The sequence below is a fragment of the Zootoca vivipara genome, chromosome 5 (genome assembly GCF_963506605.1).
Source record: "Zootoca vivipara chromosome 5, rZooViv1.1, whole genome shotgun sequence".
NCBI lineage: Eukaryota > Metazoa > Chordata > Lepidosauria > Squamata > Lacertidae > Zootoca > Zootoca vivipara.
This window is the reverse complement of record NC_083280.1, coordinates 19,522,720-19,535,425: the sequence shown is the minus strand read 5'-3', so window position 1 is coordinate 19,535,425 and position 12,706 is coordinate 19,522,720. Positions and strand designations below refer to the sequence as shown.

The 12,706-nt window shown below is 48.2% G+C and overlaps 1 protein-coding gene across 2 annotated transcripts in view; it reads right to left on the bottom strand.

Moving 5' to 3' along the window:
* Positions 1-12,706, bottom strand: part of PPM1L (protein phosphatase, Mg2+/Mn2+ dependent 1L) — a 170,887-nt gene that overhangs the window by 116,285 nt on the left and 41,896 nt on the right. The window lies entirely within an intron of this gene.

Genomic DNA, 12,706 nt, shown 5'->3' with positions numbered 1-12,706 from the left:
ACGGTACCGTATTTTGCACAGACCTGCTCCCACCACAACCCGGTACTGCTACGTCTTATTTTCGGGGTATGCCTTATATTTCGCCAGGTCATGAAAATCCTGCCATGCCTTATTTTTTAGGGATGCCTTAAAATATGAGAAACACGGTAAATCTGCAGGGCCAACCTTACATTGAACAGTTGACCTGGTAACTTCAGCCAAGCAGGAAAGAACTCCAGGCAGGCAGGCAAATGGGCTGGTAAAAGGAGGGCTGATTTTTCCATCCCTGCTCTGCCATTCCAATTGGTTGTTGTTTAGTCGTTTAGTCGTGTCCGACTCTTCGTGACCCCATGGACCATAGCACGCCAGGCACTCCTGTCTTGCACTGCCTCCCGCAGTTTGGTCAAACTCATGTTCGTAGCTTCGAGAACACTGTCCAACCATCTCATCCTCTGTCGTCCCCTTCTCCTAGTGCCCTCAATCTTTCCCAACATCAGGGTCTTTTCCAAGGATTCTTCTCTTCTCATGAGGTGGCCAAAGTATTGGAGCCTCAGCTTCACGATCTGTCCTTCCAGGGAGCACTCAGGGCTGATTTCCTTAAGAATGGATAGGTTTGATCTTCTTGCAGTCCATGGGACTCTCAAGAGTCTCCTCCAGCACCATAATTCAAAAGCATCAATTCTTCGGCGATCAGCCTTCTTTATGGTCCAGCTCTCACTTCCATACATGACTACTGGGAAAACCATAGCTTTAACTATATGGACCTTCGCCACGACAAGGCATTGATCCAATTGGTAGAAAGTATATATATAGATATTTAACAATTCTGCTATGATATGAATATTCCTCTCTTCTGTGCCAGCATGGATACACAGAGTACTAGCCTCCTATAAGGCTAGCAAAATAAAACACTGCAGACAAGCAACTTTGTCCACTCCTGTATAATGATTCTGCATCAATACTTTCCAATGAAGAACAGAAGACGAAGCCTGCTGGATCAGGCCCATCTATACCAACATCCTGTTCTCACAGTAGCCAGCTAGATGCCATAGGAAGCCCACAAGCATGGCCTGAGCCCAGCAGCTCTCTCCTCTCCTGCAGTTTCCAACAACTCCTCCTCCTTGCCTCCAGCAACACTGATGGAACGTAGCCCATGGTTAGTTTCTAAACTAAAGGAAGTTATGAGGATTTACATCAATTTGAATACTGTAAACATTTTATTACATCTTTGGAAGCAAGCCACAGGGTTTTTGATAGAACTTCCAAATACATGTGTGCCTACATTTGTTATTAGATCTTCAGAGAACCAAAAAAAAGAAAAGAAAAATGTTAACTTGAAGAGGAATCTCACCAGAAATGGACAATAAACACAACATTCCCACCCTGACTTCTTTTTCTCAAAAATTTGGAACAAAAGGCTGCCCACTGGTGGAATCAATTTGCAAGTCTCTTTCTTACCAGGCGGTTCTCTATTACAGTGTTTCTCAACCTTTTTTGGGCCACGGCACACTTGTCCCGTGAAAAAAATCACGAGGCACACCACCATTTAAAAAGTTAAAAAAATTAACTCTGTGCCGCCCTATATTATAATTATGACTGTAAGAAACACTTGCCAAATATTGCTTTCCGGCGGGTCAGTATTTAGTATTGGCGGCCGCCAGGCTCGTTTGCACTGAGCTTTGGGAAAGAGGAGGAGAAATATTGCTTTCCGGCAATGCAAATCGCCCTTCTCGTCGCCGCACGTCGCGGCACACCAGCCAGCGTCTCGCGGCACACTAGTGTGCCGCGGAACAGTGGTTGAGAAACGCTGGACTCTATTAAACCATATTTATCCATCCACTTCTGAAACCCCATTGTTTCAGTGGAGTAAAGCAAGTTCTCAAACCTTTCCCATTAAAACAAACGGAACTTTAAAATGCTTTAAAATGCACCTATTTATCTACTTGCACTGGCATGCTTTCGAACTGTTAGGTTGGCAGGAGTTGGGACAGAGCAATGGGAACCGCTGACCTTCTGATCAGCAAGCCCAAGAAGCTCAGTGGTTTCGACTACAGCACCACCCGCGTCCCAGAAGGTGTAATCTCCTTTGGCTAGCTCAGGGGTCCCCAGACTTACTGGCATTTGGGCCGGTTCCCAACGCACCGATCGCGCGGCGGGCCGGAGGGCGGGGGAGCGCACGCCTGTGCGGGCGGGCGGGCGGGGGAGTGTGCGCCCGTGCGCATGCGCACGGGCATTTACTGGCGCGGCAGCGCGCTTCCAGGGTGGGGAAAGCGCCGAAAATCCGTTGTGCGCATGCGCGTGGGCCTCCCCCGACCCGGAAGTGCACCAGAAATGACTTCTTCCGGGTCAGGAGAGGCCCATCCGCATGCGCACAAAGGATTTTCGGCGCTTTTTTCCCAACCCGGAAGAGCGCTGCCGCGCTGCGCACCGTAAGAGCGGGCGGCAGCGGCGGGCGGCGGGGGTCGTCGCGGGCCGGATTGGCAGGCTAATTGGGCCGCATCCGGCCCCCGGGCCGTAGTCTGGGGACCCCTGGGCTAGCTCATGTGAGTAAAAACAACAACAACAAGTTATACATATTATGGATGGGGAACCTGTCACCTCACAAGATGCTGTTACTCCAAAATGCCATCAGCTCCAACCTGTAATGCAAAGGGTCAGTGGCAATGGGTCTAGAAGTCTAAAAATGCCTGGAGGCCACCGCTTGCCCATTCCTTGTGGCAGGCCTTTAAAAGGATGGCTAAATGGATGGATGGATGAAGATGAAGCAGGAGCTGACCAAAGATGCATGAGCCATAACATTCCTTTGCCCTGGTAGGGTAGGAAACATCTCAAATGCATTAAGAAAGCATGCACAGCGCATTTATCCATTCTTCCAGTTTATGTATTCATAGAGGTGCATAAAGCAACTGAAACATTTCAGATGCAGCGACTGATCAATATTAAATATGAATCAACTGTAGCAAAGAAGATAAGAGTGAAACCTTTGGAAATGAATTCAGAGAGATTTGGGGGAGACACAGGAAGTACTGCAATATTTTGAGAAGTATTAACTTCTGAAAATTGCTTGAGGAGGAAATGAAAGCAACACTTACAATAGTTGTAATTGGGGGGGGATCATACCCCCACCCCGTCTCTTTGTAATCCCTCAGTCTCAGCGGCTGAAGTATTTTACAAGAAATAAGCTTGGCAATGTTTTTTTTCTACCGGTAGCAGTAAGGAAAATGCCCATTAAGGAAGCATGGACTTCAAAAGGAGTGCTAACCCATACTAGAATTCTGTATCCATGGATAGGGAGGCAGGGGTGTGTGCACAAGACCCACTCCCAATATTTCCATGCACATTGCCCCGCACACTGAGCCTCTGACCTTTGCAGTGTTAAGTGGGGAAGATCTGCAAGTGAGGTAGTTATTGGCATTCGTCTGAACACAAAGTTGACTTCCTGCATGATTGTGGACCTTAATCAAATGAATGCAATTAAAAGTTGCATGAAGAACTTTTCTGTGCTAAATAGGGAAGGCCAAGCATGCATACGGAAGTGAGCACTTGAAAGGCACTCTCTCGTAGTGATGCTGCATTGACCACAAACGTAGGAAACTGCCTCATACCAAGTTGGACCATTGGTCCATCCAGCTCAGTAGTGTCTAAGAGGGCCAGATTTGACAAAGTGAACATGTGTGAGGGCCAACCAAAGTTGTTGAGCTTTTTTAGGGTTGCAGTTATTGAGCTTTTTTTAAGTTTTTACCCCAAAGTTGTTGAGTTTTTGGGCGGGATTGAATAACTCGAATAACTTGAAACCTAAACTTCCACGGGAGCCTAATGAGACTTTGGACATGCCTGGTCTACACTGATCTGCAGCAGCTCTCCAAGGTTTCGAGTCAGAGCTATTCGGCAGTGGAATTTGCTGCCAAGGAGTGTGGTGGAGTCTCCTTCTTTGGAGGTCTTTAAGCGGAGGCTTGACAGCCATCTGTCAGGAATGCTTTGATGGTGTTTCCTGCTTGGCAGGGGGTTGGACTGGATGACCCTTGTGGTCTCTTCCAACTCTATGATTCTATGAGTCCTTCCCAGCCATACTGGGAGATGTGGAAGACTGAATCTGGGACCTTCTGCATGCAAAGTTTATGCTTTAGCATCGAGCTACTGTACAGCTCTTCCCCAAAGCTTGCCCCTCACTCCTCCACAGCACCAGGAGATGTTTTCTATCCAGTACATTTAGGTGTTTGTTTTTTGTTTTAAGTTAAAGGCTGATTTAAATACAATCACAGCGAAGTAAGGTAAAATGCAGGCATCTTATGAAGACAAATTGCTACAAAGTGCTAAGCATATAACAGACAATCCACCCTGCCATTTTTTAAATATGAGGATGTTAAGTTTAACTTCTTTCTAACTCCCACTGTTTCATTCCCGGCCCACACACACCTCCCTTAAGGGCCCAGTACTGTTTTCTGCTGAATTGTCTGATTGTTCCAGGGAAGAAGCGTCCTCCGAGCCTCTAGGAAGTCAGAACAAATTAATTTCACTCGAACCTTGCGTGCCACAATTGAAGCAAAGTTTGCAAAGGTGCAAATCAAGAGCGCACATCAGCCTTTTTCCGGCAACAAAGGACTTGTGCCTTCAAATTTGTGTTCCCATTAATTTTCATTATATTCTAAATACATTGATTTTTCTAAAATGCATGACAGAAAAACAAGCAGGAGGGGGAAGCAAAACAAGGGAAGGGAAGTAGCAAGCTGTTATCAAGCTGGCAAGCATTCAGGTCTCCCAAGATATTTTCATGCTCACTGAAGGAAAAGCAGTAGGCACTGAAAGTGGATTTCTGCTCTTTTTACAGCAAATGTAACATGCCTTGTATATCCAAAGGGCTACTGAACCAACAGAGGCAAAGAAATCTAATTCTCTTCTCTCTTTAAACACATGCACACCAGATTTCCCTCAGTAATTTTTTTGCAGTAGCTCAGGGTGAAGCCTTATTCTTTTAAAAGTTGTTTACGACATTTAAGCTAGCTTGTGGCAACTTGTTCTCTTGACATTTTTCTGAAAAAGCTTGATGCGTAAACAGAGAAAGGGGATTGTTTGCACCCAAATGCAGATGTTTTAAGCTACAGCTTGTGCCTTCCAACACTCTACTCTCACTCATAACTAATTTCAGATTATTATTTTTTTGAATTTTTGCATCGGAAATACAGTTAGGCCTTTAAGAGGTCAAAGGCAGCATTTTTAATGGCACCTGGAAATGAACTGGGAGCCAACCAAGAACTTTCCATGATCTAAATACAATTTGCTAATTCTAAGCAGGAATTGGCCAACAACCCAGCTGCCGTATATAGAATGGGTAATCAAGTCTAGGTGTTACCAAACCATGAGAAAGAATGGCATGGCTTTCTAGGAGAAGATTCAGATCCCACGATCTGCACCATGCACCTAAAACACTTTGATGCCCCTTTAAACAGCCATGGCTTCTCCAAACGTTCCTGAAAATCTTTGTTTAGGGTCCTGCTCCCTATTCCCCTCACAGAGTTACGACTCCAAGGGAACTCCGGGAACTGAAGGTGTTTGAGGGTCTCTTAATAGCTCTCAGCTCCCTTATCATACTGCGGCTCCCAGGATTCTTTGGGGGAAGCCATGACTGTTTAAAGTGGTATGATACTGCTTTAAATGTACAGTGAAGAGGCGGGCAAAAGGTGATTCAAGCTATAGGTGGCACTTAAGCATCCAATGCTGGATCCAAGGGTACCTCTAAGCTGCAAACTTGTTATTTAAGAGAGAGTGTAACCCAACTCTACCGCTAGGGTTGCCACTCAATAGTGGACAGGACTTCTGTGCCTTTAATTGCCCTGCTCTCTTTTGAGTCTGGAAAGACCCTTTGCTTGGAAATTAAACAAAGGGTCTGCTGGTTTCTCTTTAAGGTTTCCAGACTCAAAAGAGAGCATGGCAATTAAAGGCACAGAAGTCCTGTCCTCTATTGAGTCTGGCAACCCTATCTACCACTGGTTAAATGCTGCCTCCATAGTCAGGACAACAGTACCTCTGTCTTAACTGTTTCAGCTTCGATTTATTATTCCCCCCATCCAATTACTGACACCACACATCTGTTCCGAGCACCATAAATATTTGCATAGTTAGCTGCTGCCCAGTCCCTGTTACTTATCACAGAGCAAAGTCTGCTAAGGGGCTGGCTGAATGCAGAGGAATCAGGTCAGAGCCAAAGGTCACTTTACCTAAATAGGTAAAGGTAAAGGACCCCTGATAGTTAAGTCCAGTCGCAGACGACTCCAGTGTTGCGGCACTCATCTCACTTTACAGGCCAAGGGAGCCAGCGTTTGTTCACAGACAGTTTTTCCGGGTCATGTGGCCAGCATGACTAAGCCGCTTCTGGCGCAATGGAACACTGAAAGCAGAGCAGCGCATGGAAACGCCATTTACCTTCCCGCTGAGCAGTACCTATTTTTATCTACTTGCACTTTTTTGGCATGCTTTTGAACGGCTGGGTTGGCAGGAGCTGGGACTGAGCAACGGGAGCTCACCCCATCGCGGGGATTAAAACCGCCGACATTCTGTTTGGGAAGCCCAAGAGGCTCAGTGGTTTAGACCACAGCGCCACCCGCATCCCCTCACTTTCCCTAGGGGTGCTTAAATCATTTTTGAAACTTTCCTAGCACCTGTCTGCATGTTCACATCCTGCCCATCTGGTTTCTTTAAAAAAAAAGATAAGGAAGGTCACAGTTCCAGCAGGAGAGATTAGGTGCTCGATCAACAGATCAATGCACAGCCTTATTTAAGTCAATCTGTGTTTGCCTCCAGACCCTGTGAACATCCTGCTTACTCCTCCTGTTTCAAATTTCTCCTTTCTCACTCTCCTCTTAACTTTTTGCAAGGCTGGAATCAGGGCAGGGTTCAAATATAGCACCATGAGTCAGGCTAGGTACATCTGGTGCATGGTGGAAACCAAGAAATTAGATTGTGTTGTGTGGCTAGATAAATTTATAAATTTTAAAACTGGCCCATGTTTTCCAACATTTTGGCATGGCAAATTCAAAAACACTAACTTTTAATTTTGAAATCTAATGGTTTGTCATACTCTAGATAAAACTCAAAAGAAACAGTGGGAAACAAAGCATGTAGTGATATGAAGTGTATTAAAAACCAATCTAGGAGGCCAAAACTCCTCACTCCAATCACTAAGGATAGGCAAAACACATGAGCCGCTACACACATGTGATCCTAAATTAAATTTGAAATTATATGCCAGGGTATAAAGATTAAAGCCACTCATCAAATGCTCTCTGAGAACATAGAACAAGTGTACCTTTATGTACAGTCTCCATAAGTCTGGCTAGCAAATATTGCATGTCAACATTTACTGCATGCGTCACTCACTCTATAACATGACACATAAATTAAATGCAATGAAAAGTGGCTTTCTTGGCAGCTCTTTCTCTTGTTCCGTTTAATCTCCGTCATTAACTTCAGCCCTCTTATTCTCCCGACAGTTTTCTGCAGTCATCCCTTTCAGGATGCAAACTTCGATTGTGGCTGCAAATGTTCCTGATTGTAGCTGACTGGAAATTAAAATGGAAGTGTTGCATCCTCAGAGAGCGCCCTCTAATGAAAATGAGGGTGGTCACTGATACCGCCATGGATAGGATGTATTCTGAAGGAGCGCTAAAGGCCAAAAACCTGGGAGTCACCTCTGCCTGCCAACCTTTCGGTACAATTGTTTCTTCTTCTGGCTCACAAAAACCATGCGAACGTCTTGCACACAAGCTTGAATACCAAACATGCAAGAGCACAGGTCAAAGGGGCTGTAAGTGCTGCTGAAGATGAGCTCCTGTGGCAAGACAACAGGAGTAGGAAGGGGTACCGGGAAATTCTACTCCTTGGTACAGGCGGCAACCATTTTAGGTACGTCCAATTGATGCACGGCCACCAACGCACAGGTCATTTTGGATGTGGGAGAGGGAGGAATGGGGGCAGAATTGGGGGCGGAACTCTGCCATGGCATGCTTTGACCTGGAACACAACCCCCAAGGAAACAGGAAGTCGCCTATACTATAGTTCTGTGTGGGTTTCTGGTCACCTCATCTCAAAAGAGGATACTGTTGAGTTAGAAAAGGTTAAGAAAAGAGCAACCAAAACAATTAATGGGGTGGAATGACTCTCCTATGAAGCTAGGTTGCAGTGTTTAAGACTTTTTACTTAGGCAACACGATAGAAGTGTGTAAAATTATGCAAGGTGAATAAAGTTTCTCTCCCTTTCTCGTAACATGAGAACTTGTGGGCATCAAAATGAAGCTGAATGTTGGAACATTCAGGACAGACAAAAGAAAGCTCTTCACATGTAGTGTGCTCCCAAACTACACTGGTGCAATGTTGTTGTTGTTGTTGTTGTTGTTGTTGTTGTTGTTGTTGTTGTTTAGTCATGTCCGACTCTTCGTAACCCCAGAGCACGCCAGGCACTCCTGTCTTCCACTGCCTCCCACAGTTTGGTCAAACTCACGTTTGTAGCTTCGAGAACACTGTCCAACCATCTCATCCTCTGTCGCCCCCTTCCCCATGTGCCCTCAATCTTTCCCAACACCAGGGTCTTTTCCAGAGAGTCTTCTCTTATCATGAGGTGGCCAAGCTGTCTCCAACATACCTAAAAGACCACCTTCTGCCACGGTCACTTGGAAGCCAAAGAATGCCCGCTACCGTTTACTACCTATGGATCATCAAGACTGCAGGAGTGGAAAGAGGCATTCTGGGTGGCAGGCACCCCTACCTGCCTCTCGGCAACATGCAAAATCCCAATAAATTGTATTGTTTTTATCCATGTTGGTTTGGGTTAGCCACAAATAGGAAGAGATGAAGTTGGGTGACTATGTAATTGGGATTTTGTTAGCTTGCCAGGCTAGAACCCTTGGGATGGAGCAGGCTATAAATTAGCTATGTTCCGCGGTTCCCAAAATTCCTAGATGATGGGGAAACATGCGTAGCAGTGCCTAGGGCCAAGCTCCTGCTGAAGCTCCTGTGTACCGTGTTTCTCACATTTTAAGACGTGCCTATAAAATAAGCCATGGCACGCTTTTCTGGAGGCAATAAAATATAAAGCATCCCCCCAAAATAAGACGTACTGGGGCATTGTTAGTGGTGGGAGCAGGTCTGCATGGCGCTTCTGCAGCGCGCGCCTTGCCAAGCCCTGACTGGGTCAGGACTCGGTGCGCCGTGCGCTGCTGTCTCTCCCGGGTCCCGCTGGGTCGGGGCTCGGTTCGGCGCGCGCTGCTGTCTTTGCTGGGTCCCGCTCAGTCGAGGCTCAGCGCAGCGCACGCTGTTGTCCTTGCCGGCTCCCGCTGGGTCGGGTCTCGGCGCAGCGCGCACTAGCAAGAGCAGCAGCACGCGCCGCACCGAGCCCCGACCCAGCAAAACTCTCTGAAAGCTTAATACCAGTAAAAAATAAAAAAGCTTAACAAAAAAAATAAGACATCCCCTGAAAATAAGCCGTGCTGTGTTTTTTGGAGGAAAAATAAATATAAGACAGTGTCTTAAAAGGTGAGAAACACGGTATGTATGTGCATGGATGAGTAAGAGAGGCAGAATACGTCACATGCTCTTTAAAATTAAAAACCAAGGTCGAGGGAGTGTTCCTCTAACAAAAAAAGCATCTGTGGAAATAAGAACAATTGCATGCCCTTTACACAGAAGCTTACAAAATGGTCATCACCATTCTACAAAAGAACGTCGATGAGAGGGGAAAATTCCTGAATGAAACAATTGCCTTCTGCAATGGAAGGCTTGCTAAGTGGGTTGATTTAAATTTTTCTGTTGCTGGACTGTACACAAAATCCATCATTGTTGCTCTGGGGTTCTCTTCTCTCCCACTACCCACAACTCTTGTCTCCAGAGTTTAGAAAAGCAGGAGGCGGCTAGTCCTGCTTTGGGGAACAGTGATGCATTTGTTCAATTATCTACAGACCTACAACCTCTTCATCAAATTAGCAGGTCTCTATTTATAGCTGATTATACTGTAGGGGTGATCTAATGAGAAACCCACAGAGTGATAAAGCACTGTCAGGGTCTTTCTACTTTCTTCCCTCTGAGGATTTGCTGAGCATTAAGCAGCTATGTGCCTGGTGCAAGGGGTGCATGCATAAAAGCAGAAGTGTTCAGTTTAACAGGCTGTAAACAAGGAATTTTTAAGAAAGGCAAGCCATTCAGCATTGCAGCTGACAAATTTAACTATACTTCTCCTTCCAAGGACTGTGTTGCGCATTTGCATTGCTTAAATGATGAAGCAATACTGTAAATCTAATTAGGCACTGAGTAATTACTCCAGCGGAAAAGAAATAAATCAGGAGTTGATAAGCAGTGTCATGTAAAGGGCGTTGCTATAGTTGTGTGCTGGTTTTATGCAAATGTAGGCTGACAATTCAGGGTGCTTGGAAATATTTTTTGATGTAGGTTGGGAGGGCTTTTTGTTTTTTAAAAGCACCTGCCAGGAATTGGCTTCATCTATTGTGGCTTTGCAGTTGATGAACTGAGCGGCTTGTAATGGCAAAATTCTGTCTCTCTGCGTGCATCATAACGTCCCCCACAGTTCTGCAGATCTGAATAATGCACACCTCCTTTCAAAGGCAGCTGCACAAAAGCCATATTCAAGAGTTCCCATGAACATGTGCTTAGAAAAATATGCAATATCCTTTAATACCTTTCCTGTTTTCAGTGCAAAAAATTAATTTACTAAACAAAGTACAGTGGAACCGCGGGTTGCGGACGTAATCCGTGACGGAGGCACGTCTGCAACCTGCAGCGCCCGCATCCTGAAGCACTGCGCCTGCACAGGCACGATTCTGCGCTTCTTAGCAAAGCGCGATTTAGCATATGCGCGAGCGGCGAAACCCAGAAGTAACCCGTTCCAGTACTTCTGGGTTTCCCGTGGCCCGCAACCCAAAAACACGTAACCTGAAGCGTCCATAACATGAGGTATGACTGTACATACTCCTGCTCCTGAAACTATTTACTTCAGTCCGATACGACCCCTCATTTCCCAGAGCAGCTACTGCAAGGAGGGAAGTGCATCTTCAAATATAAGCCAAGATTAAGGTAACGAAAGATGAGAATGATTTGCCTAGGGCTGGTTTAGGCAATTAGCAGAGCCTTCCTAAGCACATTCCTATTCCAAACTCAGTTCAGGAGCTGGGCTGGCAGAGAGCAAACAAACCTTGTTACTGCACCCTTTTCTGCTGACGTTCGATGACGGGGTTGCCAGGTCATGTGACTGAGCTGCAAGAGGTTTGGACTAGGTCCCTACAAACAATTTCCTCCAGAATGACTCTCTTATCAAGTGACTTTTCTAAATTTGAATGGCGAGGACAAGAAACCTCATACTTAAACTACCGTGTTTCCCCTTTTTTAAGACGTAGTCAGAAAGTAAGCCATGGCAGCATTTTTTAGCATTAGTGAGATCTAAGACACCCCCCGAAAATAAGACATACCTCCATGCGAGACCGCCGAGTGCCCCAGCCAGCCAGAGGGGCCTGGAACCGGCTGCTGTTGCTGCAGAGAACGCATGGAGCGCCCTGCAGCGCCTGGCCTCTTCTTTTCTTTTCTTTTTTTTGGGCTGCCCGAGGCCTGCGGCCCCGCCACCGGAACCGGCGGCTGCAGAGCGGAGCGCTCCGAAGCAGCGAGCGCTCGGAGCGCCCTGCAGCGCCCGGCTTCTTTTGCGGGGGGGGGGAGCTGCCCGAGGCCTGCCGCCCCGCCGCCGTAACCGGCGGCTGCAGAGCGGAGCGCTCCGAAGCGCCGAGCGCTCGGAGCGCCCTGCAGCGCCTGGCCTCTTCTTTTTTGGGGGGGGAGGAGCTGCCCGAGGCCTGCCGCCCCGCCGCCGTAACCGGCGGCTGCAGAGCGGAGCACTCCGAAGTGCCGAGCGCTCGGAGCGCCCTGCAGCGCCTGGCCTCTTCTCTTTTTGTTTGGCTGCCCGAGGCCGGCGGCTGCAGAGCGGAGCGCTCCGAAGCGCCGAGCGCTCGGAGCGCCCTGCAGCGCCTGGCCTCTTCTTTTGGGGGGAGAGCTGCCCGAGGCCTGCCGCCCCGCCGCCGTAACCGGCGGCTGCAGAGCAGAGCACTCCGAAGCGCCGAGCGCTCGGAGCGCCCTGCAGCGCCTGGCCTCTTCTCTTTTTGTTTGGCTGCCCGAGGCCGGCGGCTGCAGAGCGGAGCGCTCCGAAGCGCCGAGCGCTCGGAGCGCCCTGCAGCGCCTGGCCTCTTCTTTTGGGGGGAGAGCTGCCCGAGGCCTGCCCCCCGCCTCCGGAAGCGGCGACTGCAGGGCGGAGCGCTCCGAAGCGCCGAGCGCTCGGAGCGCCCTGCAGCGCCTGGCCCATTCTTTTGGGGGGAGAGCTGCCCGAGGCCTGCCCCCCGCCGCCGGAAGCGGCGGCTGCAGAGCGGAGCGCTCCGAAGCGCCGAGCGCTCGGAGCGCCCTACAGCGCCTGGCCTCTTCTTTTGGGGGGAGAGCTGCCCGAGGCCTGCCCCCCGCCGCCGGAACTGGCGGTCTGCAGCGCCGAGCGCCCGGAGCGCCCAGCAGTGCTGGGCGGAGCACCGAGCCAGCAGCCTGCCGCCTCGGTGCCGCGCAGAGCGCCCAGCAGCACCCCGAACCAGTGGCCTGGCCCCTCCGAGGAGGCCTTAAGGTACCGTACAAGACATCCCCTGAAAATAAGACACCGTGTTCTTTTTTGAGTAAAAAAAAGTTATAAGACGGTGTCTTAAAA